Source organism: Cetorhinus maximus, chromosome 20 (assembly GCF_964194155.1).
Source record: "Cetorhinus maximus chromosome 20, sCetMax3.hap1.1, whole genome shotgun sequence".
NCBI lineage: Eukaryota > Metazoa > Chordata > Chondrichthyes > Lamniformes > Cetorhinidae > Cetorhinus > Cetorhinus maximus.
The window spans coordinates 90,915,165-90,931,722 of record NC_135898.1 but is presented as its reverse complement, the minus strand read 5'-3'; the positions used below and the strand labels follow the sequence as shown (position 1 = coordinate 90,931,722).

Below are 16,558 nucleotides of genomic sequence, written 5' to 3'. Positions count from 1 at the left end.
TTGTTGACATCAGTAATATTGGCACATGCTGGGTGATCTATATTCCATTGAATCTTGAAGCACCCGTAGCATCAGAACTGCACATCCTCCTCCTCCCCTAAGAAGGCGTGGAATGCTTGGCAAAAGTACTGCAGTGGCCTCCCATTGCCTTCTGCAGTATGGCTGACCAGAAAACTCTCCCACCTGCCATTAAACATATTGGAAGGATTTACAGGCTGATAATCAACCTGTTTAGCCATGTATTGAACACACCTTCAGTGGCCATCAAGGCCTGGAGTGGGACTTGAATCCAGAGCTGGAGATGCTACCACTGTGCCACAAGACCCCTACAACTGCACATGTATGACAGAAAAGATATGATTTGCAATGTACTGTGGTGCTCTGACATTTCAGGCTTTAGAGGTGAATAGCTAGTATAATAACATTGAAAATACTAAAGCTGTATTGATGGGAGTGGACACAAGGTGCCAACATCACACCATAAAGGTGTAATACATCCTGTTCGTTCTGTGGTGCTTTTATATGCAGTGCAACCAGCATTTACTCACCTGAAAATACTCTTCAATTGCGGATAAGTTTTTTTTTAATGGAACGCTTCACGAATTTGCGTGTCATCCTTGGCAGGGGCCATGCTAATCTTCTCTGTATCGTTCCAATTTTAGTATATGTGCTGCCGAAGCGAGCACAATGCAGATAAGTTTTAGTGAATGTTAGCTGAGTATATCTAATTACTATCCAATTGTAGGATCATCCTCTTAACTCTTCCATATTAACAACAGGTATTTTTTTTTGCTATTAATAGTCCCAGTCAAATTAATTTTTCATATCCCAAGATAACACTACACCACATGGACAGCTAATTATAATGGTACTATTCTTGGACCCTATGGAATTTCAAATCTCTTAATGAAATATTCTTTAAGTCCACTTTTCAAAGGGACATTATCAGTGTAATGATCTTTGTTTTAACATCCCTGGAGAAACCCATCTTGATGATTACCAGAAGACAACGAGCAACTGAATTGACTTCTCACTTTAAATTAAGAAACTGAAGGTGTGCACTGGCACTAAGGCCTGGACTTTAATTCCCTTTAAAATGGAACAGGGGACATGCCTTCTGTCTCACTCCAATGCAACTAGGACATCTGCCCCAAGCCAGTGATGCCTGCCAGGCCAAACTTGCCAGGAAGAGGAGCCGGGGAATGGAAGAGGCTAAGACAGATAAGGAATAGGAGTGCTTCCGCAGGCCCCAGAAGGAAACCATGGAGCACTGCTGCGCTGCATCCCTTGGCAAGTCTAAAATGTGTTTTCTGAGGCTTGGTGCTCAAACTGAATAAAGAACTCCAGATGGGGTCTGGTCAAAGCTCTGGGCAACTGAAACATCACTTCTTCATTTTTGTATTCTCATCACCTTGCAGTATAGGACAACATTCTTCAGTGGTTTTAATTATGCAATAGCTTAGAGTGGTTAAGTACATTGACACCTGGATCCCCAGTCTCTCTCCATTAAGTAAGTATTTCCATTTTTCTTTCTTGGGATCCAAAGTGAATAACTTCACAGTTCCCCACATTGATCTCTATTTGCCAATGTTTTGATCAGTCACTTTGGGCGGAATTTTCCATTCCGGGCCTAAGTCCCGTGGCGGGCACAGGAACTGGGAGTGTTTCCCACCGGGGAGGCTGGTGGGAATTCACGCCGAATTGTCCAATGCTGGCCTAAGTTATTATTCAGTCAGGGGTTTTCCGACATATTGCATGGCAGGGTGGACTGGATGACGTGCATATTTAAAACGCACTTGGACATCAACTTCATCCATACCCACCGTTGAAGGAGGAGACCGCCCGCCAATCACAGGGATCTCCGGCCCCCAAATTCAGTGATGCTTCCCTCAAAGTGCTGCTCAATGCAGTAGAGGCCAGGAGGGTCATCCTCTACACCAAGGATGGAAGGAGGAGGCTGAGCTGTCTGACCAACCCTGCATGGGAGGAAGTCACCAAGGTGGTCAGTGCCCAGGGCCTCCACTGGAGAACTGCCCTGCAGTGCCAGAAATCGGTGAATGACCTCAACTGTACCACCAGGGTAAGCGAACACTCAACTGCTCACACTCACCTCACTGAATGGTAGAGGTGACATAAGCCTCAGTGGCAAGGGCACCATCCGTGCAGCCCATGCACACAAGAGCTACTCAACTTGATACAGTGACACCTCATAGTCCCACTGCAGTCCATCCAGTCTGCAGGTGGAGAGGCCACTGTGGGTCCCTGACCCTTCCACACAGTGAGCTCAGATGCTGTCTGGGAGGGGTGGGGGAGGGGGTTAGGCATTGAGGGCACCAGCAAGCACTATCAATGACATGCCTCTGTGAGCCTAATCCTTCTATCAGCATGGGCTCACCGCTCTGGAGGGTCCTACCCCAGATCTCTTGTGGCCAACCTGCAGTGCATCACAACCCAGTGGGTTATTTATAAGACTGGAAGCATGAGAAAGATACCTGAAACCCACAGGTTTCTCAACCCCATCTTCTCCCTTTGTGCAGGAAAAGGTGTGGCACAACAGGAGGTAGAGGGAGAGAAGTCGGAAGGGGACTGAGTCCAAGGAGCGGGCAACCCAGCTGGCAGAGGAGGAACCAGACAGAGCCTGTGCGGATGGAGAGATTGACAGGCGGCCTCCATCCAGTAAGGATTCATGCATAATGTTGTCACATAGAAACATAAGGGTCATGCGTTCCTCCATGTTGCAGGCAGCTCATACAGATGCAATCACTCGCTCTCTACTCTCTCACTTACAGGTGCCAGCAGGAAGAGGAGAAGGGTAGACGAGGAAACCCTGTCCAGCAGGTCCTCCAGCCCACATAGGACCGAGGACATTGGAGAGGAGGATGAAAGTGCACCTGAGGAGGCATCACAGCAGTCGCCTGCACCCTCCACCAGCATGGAGACACACACCTCGATGTGTAAGGGATATAATTCAGGCAGGGTTTCACATTCTGGTGGTCACTGCATGGACATGTGTCCACAGCAAGGGGAGACAGGGTCATCCAAGCTTACCAGCACCCGGAGGACTGCTGGAGAAGAGGCATCGGCGACGTCCAAATCGGATGATGAGCCTCTAGGATCAGCCTTGCATGAGATGCTGGGGAAGCTGCGAGAGGTGGGGAACATCAAGCAGAGATGTTGGAGGCCCGCAGCAGAGTCTGCCTGCCTGCTGGCTGATGAAGTGGTGTCGACATGTGTGCACATTGAGGTCTCCATGTGGAGGGTGGCGGATGCCATGAGAACCTGGTCCAGCAGTATGGCCAGTTTCCGCTGGTGATTCCTGCAGACCAACACTCCATCGCTGGAGCTGTGAGTGAGCTATTGCAGTGGCTACGCGAGAGGGGGAACAGGGGACCTTGATCTTCCTCCAGGTGCCCCTTCTCTACAAGGAGTCAGGCAGAGGCCCTCAGGCACGCAAAGAGGAGGAGTGCCAATTGGACATCCCTAGGGTCTCCACTTAGGACTCTCTGGAGGTGTCCAGCCCTTCGGAATGCCCCTTGCTTGTGACCCCTTCAGCTTCATCCTCTGTAACCGCAGAGGGAGCAGCTGCCCCAAAGCAGGACAGCCAAAGTAAGCTGGGGCTCTCCAGGCTTCAGGTCTCCAGAGGATGGCCGCCAAGGTCATCCAAGGGCCAACTGGTCAGCAGACTGCCTCTGCTCTTGCAGCAGGTGTCAGGGAGCACCTAGAAGAAGTGGTAGGGAACTGAAGATTAAAAAGTTATGATTTCACATGTGCTTGTTATGGGTGCACTATGATTGTTAATGTTATTATGCTTTTGTAAATAGAGTACACTTGCACTTTAATATGGTCTGATGTGGTTTATTTGCATTTCATAGTCCTTGAGCCTGCGTCCCCCCACAACCAGGCAGGGTCTATGTGCCCGGGGATCATGCACGTGCAGGGAGGCAAAGATATTTGAGCCCTTGCAAGCCATGTGTAAGAAGCCTTTCGTGTACACACACACATCTGTTCCCCTAGCATTGTAAGCACTACATTCTCGGGTTCCCCTTCAGTTGTCCAGTTGAGATGACCTGCCACTCCGCCCACCTCCACTGACCCAACTCTCATCCAGCATCTCGAGTTCTCCACCATGAGGATCTTCATAGTTGAAAGTGGCCACGGTTTGTGTAACCTTCGATGTGCAGTCCAAGACCTTTACTCCTCCCCCTGTGACCCACACCTGACCCCTGCCCCCCCACCATGACCCACATTCTACCCCCCTCATAACCACTGACCCATCCAGCTGTGGCATTTGACCTTTCTATAGTTATCCTTCAACCCACCCCAATGACCCTCCCTCCCGTCCAGGCCACAATCCCTACCTTCTCGAGAAGCCCACCCCCGTGACAGCTGATCTGTCCCCCCTCATTCTGCCAACTCCCAGAATCTGCTTCTCCTCCATCAACCCTCAGCGTCCCTTCACCCATCTTTGCCGAACCCTTACCCTCCCCACTGCCCCTTTACCCTCACCGTCCCTTCTTATCACCAATTCCCTCAATATGCGCCCCAGAACTCATCAGTTGACACCATGGAATCCTCCCTTTGAACCCCTTTTCCCTCTTCCGCTCCATACCCGTTCACACCTGTAGAACACATCCCCTGCCCACACTCCACCACAGCCTCCCAATCCATGCCACCTAACTCGCAACTTTCCCCTACCACTCCCAACCTCTCCTATCCCACTTTGTTCTCCACACCCGCCCCGCCTTTTCATTCCTCTCCTCCCGTCTAATCCACTCCCCCACAGCACAGACGATCACCACCCAACAGTACCTCACGCAGCCATCCACCTGCAGTGAGAGGATCCACCTCCTGGAAACTCCTGCAGTGAGAGGATCCACCTCCTGGAATCTCCTGCAGTGAGAGGATCCACCTCCTGGGAGCTCCTGCAGTGAGAGGATCCACCTCCTGGAATCTCCTGCAGTGAGAGGATCCACCTCCTGGAATCTCCTGCAGTGAGAGGATCCACCTCCTGGAAGCTCCTGCAGTGAGAGGATCCACCTCCTGGAATCTCCTGCAGTGAGAGGATCCACCTCCTGGAAGCTCCTGCAGTGAGAGGATCCACCTCCTGGGAGCTCCTGCAGTGAGAGGATCCACCTCCTGGAAGCTCCTGCAGTGAGAGGATCCACCTCCTGGGAGCTCCTGCAGTGAGAGGATCCACCTCCTGGAAGCTCCTGCGGAGAGGATCCACCTCCTGGAATCTCCTGCAGTGAGAGGATCCACCTCCTGGAAGCTCCTGCGGAGAGGATCCACCTCCTGGAATCTCCTGCAGTGAGAGGATCCACCTCCTGGAATCTCCTGCGGAGAGGAGATGCATGTGGTTGATGCTCCAGCCACCCACTGCTGCACTGGTGTTCCAGGTCAATGAAGGCCTCCACCTTTCAATGTCCGCAAGCTGCCCCAGGCCTTCTTTCAGGTAAGTACCGACAAGTGCATGCCACGTTGGTCCAGATGTGTTCCGGACTGGGGTGATTTCCTGCTGACAGTGCGGATAGTTGCACAGGGGGGGAACAATTCCAATCGGGCCTTCATCTGCATCCCATTAACGGGATGCAAAACGGCTTCATGCCTGCCTCTGTCAGGAATAGCAACCCACCAGTACATGCAGGAGCACACATTCCGGTCGGCATGAAACCAATTTTCAGCTCCTGCCATATGCCCCCCCGCGACCACCGCCCACCATTAAACCAACCACTTTTGGGACTGGAAAATCCTGGCCTTAATCTATCTATGTTTCTTTGTAACCTCCTGCTCCCACAGTCAGCAGTGGCTCAGTTTACAAAATTGTCATTTTTGAGTCAGAAAGTTGTGGATTCAGTTCCCCCTCCAGATACATGTGCACAAAAATCTAAAAAGATTTCTGTACTGTCGGAAGTGTCATCTTTCAGGTGAGATATTAAACTGAGGATCAGTCTACCCTCTCAGGTGGATGTAAAAGATCCTATTGCACTATTTGAAGAGGAACAGATGAATTCTCTCCAATTTCCTGGTCAATATTTATACCTCAAAGAACATCACTAAAACATAGATTGCTTGATCGCTGAGGAAGCTTCCTATGCACAAACTGGTTGCTATGTTTCCTATATCGCAAAAGTGACAAGAACTTATGGACGTCATAATATAAAAAATATATAGAGACACTGGAAAAGAGAAGATTCACAAGGGTGATACAAGAAATACATGGGTATACATAACAACACAGGATTGACAGGCTGGGTTTCTTATCTCTTCGGAAAAAAAAGACTGAGGGGTGACCTAATAAAGTTCTTTAAAATTATGAAAGGTTTTGATAGAGTGGACACAGAGAGAATGTTTCCTCTTCTGGCGAAGAGCACAACTAGAGGCTATCAATATAAGATAGTTACCAAGAAATCTAGTAGGGAATTCAGAAGAAACTTCTTCACCCAAACAGTAGTGAGAATGTAGAACTCGCTACCACAAGGAGTGGTTGAAGCAAACAGTATGGATGCATTAAAAGTGAAGCTAGACAAGCATTAGAGGAAGAAGGGGATAGACGTTTACTATGATAGGTTTAAATGAGGAAAAACGACAGGAGGCTCGAGTGGAACATAAATGCTGGCATGGGCACATAGGAACACCACCACCTGGAAGTTCCCCTCCAAGCCACTCACCATCCTAACTTGGAAGTATATCACCGTTCCTTCACTGTCGCTCGTTAACATCCTGGAACTCCCTCCCTAACAGCACTGTGGGTGTACCTACCCCACATGGACTGCAGCAGTTCAAGAAGGCAACTCATCACTAACTTCTCAAGTGCAATTAGGGATGAGCAATAAATGCTGGCCTAGTCAACAACGCCCACATCCCATGAATGAATTAAAAAAAGGACTGGATGGGCCAAATGGCCTAACAAGAACATAAATTATGTTCTTATATGTTCTTATAAACACTGCTATAGACTGGTTGGGCCAAATGGCCTGTTTCAGTACCATATATCCTATTTAATCCTATGTAATATGTAATTCAAAAATCCCTTCATTGGTTGTAAAGCCCTTTGAGATGTCCTGAGAGTGTGAAAGGTACTATATAAATGCATGTCTTTCTTATCATCACAGCTTGGAAACTTAATCCAAATCAAATTTGAATATACAACTCGCGATTCCGACATCCAAGTTACTAATATTAGAGAATATGGTGAACAACTGAGGTTCCAGTACAGATCCCAGGGATCACCATGTAGGTGTGGTAGTACAGTGGTTGTTACTGAACATGTAATCCAGAGTCCTAGACTAATGATCAAAAGAATCCCATAAATAGCAATTTAAGAATTTGAATTCAGTTAAAGAAATCTGCAATAAAGAGCTTGTCTTAGAAACCCAACTGGTTCACTAATATCTTTTAGTAAAGAAGCCTTCCGCCTTACCTGGTCTGGGTTAGGTGTGACTCCTAAGTCCCACATTAACGTGGTTACTCCAACATGCAACTTAATTCTATCAAAATGCTACAAAGAGTAAATCTGGCATTTGGCTCTGATCTAGGCATCAAGACACACTTAAACCAATCAGCTCTGCAAAATCTTCCTTATTAAAATCTGGGGTTCTGGTAGCAACATTGGCAGAGTTATTCCACAGACTGGTCAAGCAACAACCGAACATAGTTACAATCACAGAATCATAGGGTAAAGTTTTTAGCTCAGCCAGCGGGCGCGCGCCTGACCAGACCGAGCATTAAACGACATGCGATGATGTCGGGCATGCATTCCGATGTCATCGCGCACTCGCGTGATATGTCGGTCAGCAGGCGCATGCCGGAGTCAGCAGCGTACCCGCTGACAATTAAAAGGCCTATTAAGGCCATTAACAAGTTAATCAAAAAAAACTTTGCTGCCCGTCCAACCTTACGGTTGGTGGGCAGGCAAAAAGGCCAAGCGGCCTTTGCACTTTTTTGGAAACCTCATCCACGGGTGGGATGAGATTTCCAAAAGCAAATAAAAATCAAATGAAAACTTTATTTTTTCAGTGATAACATGTCCCTGCTCATGTGACAGAGCCACATGAGGGGACATGTTTCATAACATTTATAAAATCTTTAAGTTTTTTTTAAATCAGTGTCTCAGGGAGATTTGCAAATGGCGGAGATTTGCAAATGGCACTCGCGCGCATGCACAAAGGTTGCGCTCACCCGGCTTGCACTCCTCCCCTCGCCCACACAGGCAGCGCTCAGCGCTGCCACTCGTTTTCATGCTGGGCGGGCCTTAATTGGCCCGCCAGCGTGTAATTGCCTTCTGGGCCCGATTGTGGGCGGTAGTCGGCTTCCCGACCGCCCCTGCTCGCCCCCGCCGAGCCAGCACGCCAAGGGCAAAATTCTGCCCATAACTATCGCCAATGTCCCAGATTCCTCCAACCCTGGGCACTGGCAGGATAGCCTCACCAAAAGTGGAGACACAATGGGATACAGTCTGCTGAGAGTAGCCCTGATTGTTGACTGCATGAAATATTGTGGATTTAACTCAAACATGGATAAGGAAACTCCTGTTGATTATCACCTACTATCCTCCCTCGGCTGAAGAATCATTACTCATCCATATTGAACAGTTTTTGGAGGAAACCCTAAGGGCAGTAAGGACACAAAATGTACTATGATTAGGAACTTCAATGTCCATCAGCTCAGTGGTACCACCGTTGGCTGAACTCTGAAGGACATAGATGCTGGACTAAGCTTGGCTTTATCCTCACCAATCTATCTGTCCTGGATGCCTCAGTCCATGCCAACATTATTAGGAGTGACCATTACACAGTCCCTGTAGAGGCTGTCAACAATGCTATACAGCAGCCATTACTCACCAACAACCTACTCATCAATGCTCAGTTTGGGTTCCATCAGGACTGCTTGGTTCCAGACCTCATTTTTTATCATAATGTTGAAATCTGACATTCCTACCAATATAAAATTAGCTTTTCAGAGCTAGAGGAATTGTTCAGCAGAGTTATGATTTAGTATGGCATTAAAAACCCAGATGCACCTTTTTGAACCATGTAACAGTTTCAGAGTTTTTTTTTAAAAGTGATATTACAGCATAAAAGTGAAAGTTCACATCTGTTAGGGGAGAGATGGTGGCATAGTAATGTCACTAGACTGGTAATCCAAAGACCCAGGCTAATACTCTAGGGGTATGGGTTCAAATCTCACAATTTGAATTCAATTAATAAATCTGGAATATAAAGCTAGTAATGGTGACCATGAAAACCATCAATGATTATCATAAAAACCCATCTAGTTCACTATAATGTCCTTCAGAGAAGAAAATCTACCATCCTTACCTGTTCTGGCAGTTAAGATTCCAGACCCACAGTAGTGTGGTTGACTCTTAACTGCCCTCTGAAATGGCCTAGCAAGCCACTCAGTTCAAGGGCAATTAGGGATGGTCAATAAATGCTGACTTTGCCAGTCATGACCACATCCCATGAAAGAATAAAGAAAAAATAGACAAAGCAGTTTCTGAGAATTGCCGTGTGTGAGGATTTCAATACCACAGCCTGTGGAGGAGCAGAGATGCACAAAAAACAAATTCCAGTTTTCCACATTTAACTGCAGACGTGCAGATGCAAAAAAAACTATCAGTTTCACAATGTTAATGACAGCAAACACTGACAGTTTTGCCATCATTACAACTGCAAAACTGCTTAGTGAGTGCAAAGTCTTTAATTATGCTATATATAAAGCAAGTTGACAAGGGAGACTGAATCTACAACGGCATAGCAGTTACACAAATGGGGCTTTTTTTTGAAATCCAAGTATACAACCCCCGTGAAAGTTCACCAGCCAATCTAAGAGGGAAGCAATCTCAAGCTGTTGCAAAACAAAAACAGAATTACCTGGAAAAACTCAGCAGGTCTGGCAGCATCGGTGGAGAAGAAAAGAGTCGACATTTCGAGTCCACATGACCCTTCAACAGAGCTGGTTCCTCGTTCACCGAGTTGCCACATGGCTGTTGATGTGAGGAAAGGGGCTTTTTTTCAGATTATGCGTATAAACATTTAATGCATACATGAAAACCTGCATGCCAGGCTCCTTGCCTCGTGAAGAAGTTAATAACCAAGTGTATATATAGATATATATGGATCCAGTACTCTGATTAAGCAATATTGAACCAGGGCATTACAATGACTTGTGACCTTGAATTTCTAGTGGGAAGCAATGCAAGTTCAACAAAGCCTACATGGGAAATAGACAGCAATGAATTGTAAATAGAAGTTAATGACCAAGCTTCAAAAAGAGTGCAGTTAATGTGCATTTCCTATTACAATAATTAGAAGATTGCTCAGAGCTCCTGGGGTTGTTAGACTGTCAAACGAATGATATTGGCCTGAATAATTAAAACTACGTTACTGGCCTGGATTGTTCACTGATAAATACCTAGAGTTGTTGAAATACTTACTGACTTGCCTTTGACTGTCCAGTGATCACCGAGAGAGAGAGAGACACACAGTCTGTACCTTCTAGCCCGGCGACCCTGGCACTGCAACCTAACCCCGCGGTGGCAACTGTGTTGACTGACAGGGCGCTCCCACCACTGAGCGGCGCCGGGGAGCTCGCCGCCAGCCAATCGGCGCGGAGGAAGGCGGGACCAGGCCGCCGGGGAGCCAGCAGGTTAGATTGGCCGGGAGTGGAAGGCGGTGCCCAGGAGGCCTACGCCCTGATTGGCTGCTGCTTCCAGCCCCGCCCCTCTACTGATGCCTAGGGGAGGTCAGGTCAGGGATGCTTTGGGTCTGGAGTGAGATGTTGGGGTGGGGGGAGCACAGTAATAAGCTGGTGCTGTTTTTTTCAAAAAGGGCCATCACTTGCAAAGATCATCATCATGCATTAGTAAAAATAATTTTCATGCATCCTCCCTTAGATACAGGGATGGGTGCCAGAGGATGGGAGAATTGCAAAAGCTACATCCTTATGACAAAAGGGGTTTAAGGATGTTAGGCCTTTATTCAAAAAAGCACATAAGGATGAGCTCAGCAGAAAAGGCCTGTCAATTTAACCTCGGTGGTGGGAAAGCGTCCAGAAATGATGATTTGTGAGAAAATTAACAATTACTTGGACAAATATGGATTAATTAATTAAAGCCAGCACAGATTTGTTTAATTTGATTGAGTTTTTGATGAGTTAACAGAAAAGATTGCTGTGGGCAACGCAGTTGGTGTGGTGTATAGGGTCGTTCCAAAAGGCATTTGATAAAGTGCCACAACAGGCTTGTCAGCAAAGTTAAAGCCCTTGAAATAACAGGGGCGGCTGTGGCATGGATATGATGTTTGCTGAGTGACAGGAAATAGAGAGTAGTGGTGAACAGTAGTTTTTCAGACCGGAGGAAGATATATAGTGGGGTTTCCCAGAGGTTGGTATTAGGACCACTGCTTTTCTTGATATATATGTGATAAGCCACTCAGTTCAAGGGAAATTAGGGATGGTCAATAAATGCTGGCCTTGCCAGTGACACCCGCATCTCATGAAAGAATTTTGACCCTGCGACAGTGAAGGAACAGCAATATATTTCCAAGTCAGGATGGTGAGTGACTCGGAAGGGAACTTCCAAGTGGTGGTGTTCTCATGTATCTGCTACCCTTGTCCTTCTAGATTTTTTTAAAAAGTACAGTTTAATGCAGCTAATTACAAACTGTAACATTACAGGCCCTGAGCAATATTCTACATAGTTATCTTTGAAACTGGCATAATGCAATTCCACTGTAATTACAATTTAGGGTCTGTTTAGCAGCGAAGGGATGATGTACTTAGATAATGACAGTTGCTGAGCACAAATCTCTAGGAATCGAGATAATAACGTGCAAGGTATTATGAGTATGCAGAGACAAAGCAGATTAAACCATTCATTGAATTCATGTGTGAAATGTAATAATCTAAAATGCTAATTGTTCTGTGATGTTTGGAGGAGGTGCTCAGTGAGACTAATCTGAAATGAGAGGCGCAGCTTCTCCCTAGCAGAAATAAACTTTAGTCATAATTCCACAGGAAACTATTTAAAAACAAACTCCAGCTATAGCTACTGCACAAACAAACATCCTCCAGTTAGCAAAAAGACCTAAGGAATGGATTCAAACTATATGTGCAATCTTTATCTACAGTTCACAAAAAATTGTATGTTTTGGGTGCACACTCAATCTAACATTGTTTAATTTTACAGTCAATATCAATTCCTCTAAGTTTCATTTGAGAAATGGAACATCAAAATTTCAGAATTTCAGAGTAGTAAAGCTATATTTGTTGGTAAAAATTGACCTATTATTTGCATTTAAGTTTTATTCCTTTAATGTAGAATGATTTATATAAAAAATAGTTTAGGCAGGCTGTATTGTTTCATGTCTTGCTTGAGGTGTGAAGCAGATAATTATTTAATATTCCTGAAGGGTCCTGCCATATATTTTAAACGAATCAGGGAAAGTGCTGTTATCTATCTTTTCCAGTAAAGTATGTTATATAATTATAGGTCTCATGTTAATCTTGGGAGAAGATCTGTTAATCTGATATCTCTGCAGAAATATTCTATCCCTTGAATTACAACACAAACCTGCTAAGGGAATGACCAAGGGATTGCCATTTGATTTTTGTCAGAAAAGGAGAGTAAATTACCAGCTGTAATTTGTTTAGTAAGAACGAAAATATTTCCATGGGTATAGTTGCTGTTTCTGTAGATATAAATTAGATGTTTGACACCAGTCCTACTTAAAAGGTACCAACTCATCATACCAGTTTAGCTGTGTCATAAGAAAAGTTAAAGATCTCACAATGAAGGTTTAATGAAAATTTCGGGAAGATGGTCCGGAATCATCTGTTCCCATTGGCGGAGGACATCATGGCGGGCGGGTGTGGTAGGAGGGAATGGTGAGTTTGAGAGGGGGTAGAGGAAGCAGTAGCGTGGGAGGGTGAGGGTGCTTCAGTACCGGTAAAAGTGTTGGTGAGGGTGGTTGGTGGGGACTTGGAGGCTAACATGGACCCTGGGATGGGAAGGAGGAGTTCGGGGAGGTCAATGTGGATGGGGTTGGATTTTCAGGAAGGTAGGGAACGTGGGCGTTCACCTGGATATCCTGGATTGACAAGGGTTCAGGCTGTAGGGTAACGGTGGGGAGGTGGAAGGTGATGGGGGAAAGGACATTGGTGACTGGGGGAGGGGAAAGGGTGGGGGAGAAAATCAAAAAAGGAATGACTACCATGCTGTGCAAATCGAAAATGAGCGGAGCCTCGTGTTGGACAGGCACAGGTGCTGCATGGGAGTGCAGTCAGCGGGTGGGCAGGGATTCAGGTCAGCAAAGATGGACAACTGAAAGAGAACCCCAACAGGAAGTACTCGGGGCAGTGAGATGAGTGTGATGCATGAAGGCACCGCATGCGTGGGGGAGTGCTTGCATGAGGCTCCAAAAGGCCCTGCCAACACACACTTCTCCAGAATCACTTGTGGACCGGCTGCATGCAGCTGAACTGCTAGTTGGGTGGGGGGAGGATGGGGGGGGGGGGGCGTTGGGGGGAATGCAGGGGGAGGTCTCACGAAGCCTGTAAATGAAGCTGAAAGAAAACATTACATATTACTCAATGAAAGTGAATATATTTTCAGGTTATAAAGTGACAAAATGTGTTCACCTGTGCAGCCACTTGTGGTCAGAATTTCTTAACTTTTTCAGGCCTGCCACTTCTTCTAGGTGCTGCCCTGACATCCGCAGCAGGGGTGGAGACAGCCTGTGCAACGGTTGGCCCTCTTTCCTCAGATGACTTCAGCGTGCGTTCTCTGGAGAGCCGAAGCCTTGAGGAGCGCGGTTTGCTTTGGCTGTCCTCCTGTGGGCCAGCTGCTCCCTCTGCAGTGACAGCGGATGAGGTTGAGGGGGTCACAGGAAAAGGGGACTTGAAGGGAGCGGACAACCTCCGAGATTCCTGAGTGGATGACCCAGGGGTGTCCAGCTGCCACTGCTCCTTCTGATGCCCAAGGCCCCTGGCCTGACTCCATGAGGGGAAGGAGCACCTTGAGGGACATCACGTTCCCTGTTTCCCCCTTGCGTTGCCTCTGCAAGAACTCACCCATGGCTACTGTGAGGAGTGCAGGTCTGCACGCATCTCCACATTCTGCTGGACCAGGGTCTCCATGGTGTCCGCCATCCTTCCCATGGAGACCTCCATGCGAGCACACGTGGGCACCACTTCATCAGAGAGCGCTTGGACGCACCCCTCCGATTCGTGTGCATTCTGGTCAGGGCTTCCAAATGCTCTCCGTGATGTTCTCCAGCCTTCTGCTGACTCTCCACACTGAGTTGGAAGGCCAAATCCAGAGGCTCATCATCTGACTCGGACCTCACAGATGCCTCTTCCCCAGCAGTCCTCCAAGTGCTGGGGAGTTCCGCTGAACCTGCTCCTCCGGCTGTGGATATGTGTCCATGCGATGACCAGCAGATTGTGAACCTGAGCCTGCTCTAGTCTAGGTCCCATTGAGGTGTGTGTCTCTGCGCTGGTGGAGGGTGTGGGTAAGCGCTGTGATGGGTCTTCCAGGCTGCTTATTTCCAGCTCTTCAATGGAGGAGGTGTCCTTTTGGCTGGAAGTGAGGACCTGGATGCCGCTGAGGGATTGGCTGGCTGAGGGCGTCAGTTGCTTGGCAGATCTCCTTGTCAACCAACGTAGAGGTCATTAGCGCAGGGCAGCAGAGTCAAAAATAGGAGAGAGAGCACTCACAGCTGCATTGAGAGAGGGATGATGTGGTGCAGGATCCTCATGTGGGTGTTCACCACCGGCCTCACCGTCGCCACAGGAATGTTCCACATCCTCACCAGTCAGCACGATGGCACACTCCATAAAGTGAGTGAAGGGCCTAATGTCGGCCTCTCCAGCCCCGGTCTGGGACCTCTCCGTCCTGTTGTGAGCCAACTTGTTCTACATGAAAACAGATGGAGAGAGTGTGAGCAGGGCACTTGGCACTGAGTGGAATGTTTGTGTGGTGAGCGGAGCTATGGATGGGATGAGGACGCAAGCTTCAGAGGATATGAGCCTGATGGAGGTGTGAGGGTGCCTGTGCCTGTTTCATTTTTTTATATGGGATGCGGGCATCGCTGGCTAAGCCAGTATTTATTGCCCATCCCTAATTGCCGTTGAGCACCTGACTTTGCCTTGCAGTTGGTTGACAGGCCTTGGTGAGTCAGGAGGTGAGTTACTCGCCACAGGATTCCTAGCCTCTGACTTGCTCTTGCAACCATAGTATTTATATCGCTGGTCCAGTTCAGTTTCTGTTGTGCAAGAGTGTCTCAGAATGACTCTTCTTGCATTACGGTTATTATTTTTATCTCAAGACACTGAAGTGGTGGATTAGACCGTTTATATTCTTGCCCGAGTGAAGATTTTGCGCTCCTCCCTTAATAATAATGGGAACAGGATGGTGACACCCTAAATACGGTGGGTAATGGACCTACAGCCCCATTGTGCCAGCGCTGTAGCTATAGCAACATTCCATTAGGCCTATTTTGTGGGGTGGGGCAATGCATTCCCAAATGAGGCAGGAGGCCCATTTAAAAATGAACATTTCTAAGACATACTCCCCCTCCCCCCCATCCCCACTCATTGACATTTTTTGATTGAACATTATTTAACTCTTTGCTGAAGGGGATTCCGGAAGGTAATTTCCTCTTTATTTTAGTAGGTTTGGAAGCAGCAGATGTTGTAGTGATTGTAAGTATAACCTTTCCTATTGCCTTTAGCGGTCACGTGATTGTACTGACGAATGAGCCCTAAGCGTGGGTAATCTGAGGGACAGAGCTTTCTAGTCATGGGCCTGGTTCAAGCATATAGTTTCTAAAAGAGCTCTGTAATAAAGTTAACTGTTTCAAGTACATAACCTGTCCGGTACATCAAGTTCATTCCATTTAGCGACGAGGGTAAAATAGCTCCGGCGTTACATCTCGCCTTGTGAATGTGAGTACATCAGTTCTTAGGAAAGAAAGAAAGGTATACTTACCAGTCCTGCCACTCTTCATCCTTATGGTGCATCCATAGAAGACTGGAGCCAGCATGTAAAGTGCCTAGGTCTTTATTTCGTGGCAAATGAAATAAACATGGAGAAGCAAAAAGCAATGCAGGGCGAAATCGAGGCAGCCCGTCAGACAGCAGACCAAATGATTGAAGTGAATAATATAACAGAACCAGAAGCTGCGGATACTAATATCTATTCCCTATACAACGTCAAAGCAGTAAAAACTGAACCAATAAGGTGTCATCCTTCAAATGCGTGGGAAGACTCTAGTCATGGGGGTAGACACGAGAGCCTTAACCACAGTGGTCAGAGAACACACATTTAAATACCTAAATGAAGGTGCCCAGCCACTGAATCTGGAGCAAACCATGGCTCAACTGAAGATATACACTGGAGAGTCAATACAGGTAAAGGGCATCACCACAGTACCTGTGTCCTATAGGCAACAGACAGCCCAGCTTCCAGTGATCATAGTGACAGTGAAGGACCTAGTCTTCTGAGCAGAGACTGGTTACAAAAAATTAAGCTCAACTCGTCAGAAATATTTCAAGTGAG

General features: G+C 47.1%; 1 protein-coding gene and 1 non-coding gene across 2 annotated transcripts in view; both read right to left on the bottom strand.

Annotated features, from left to right (window-relative positions):
- Window positions 1-10,515, bottom strand: part of sfxn3 (sideroflexin 3) — a 63,770-nt gene extending 53,255 nt beyond the window's left edge. The window contains exon 1 of the mRNA XM_078565162.1: window positions 10,436-10,515. The gene's annotated coding sequence lies outside the window, so the exon portion shown is untranslated. The remainder of the gene's footprint in view (window positions 1-10,435) is intronic.
- LOC144695111 (U6 spliceosomal RNA) lies at window positions 581-686 on the bottom strand. The gene has a single exon (XR_013579874.1). It is a non-coding gene; the product is annotated as a U6 spliceosomal RNA (small nuclear RNA).
- Window positions 10,516-16,558: the final 6,043 nt, after the last annotated feature.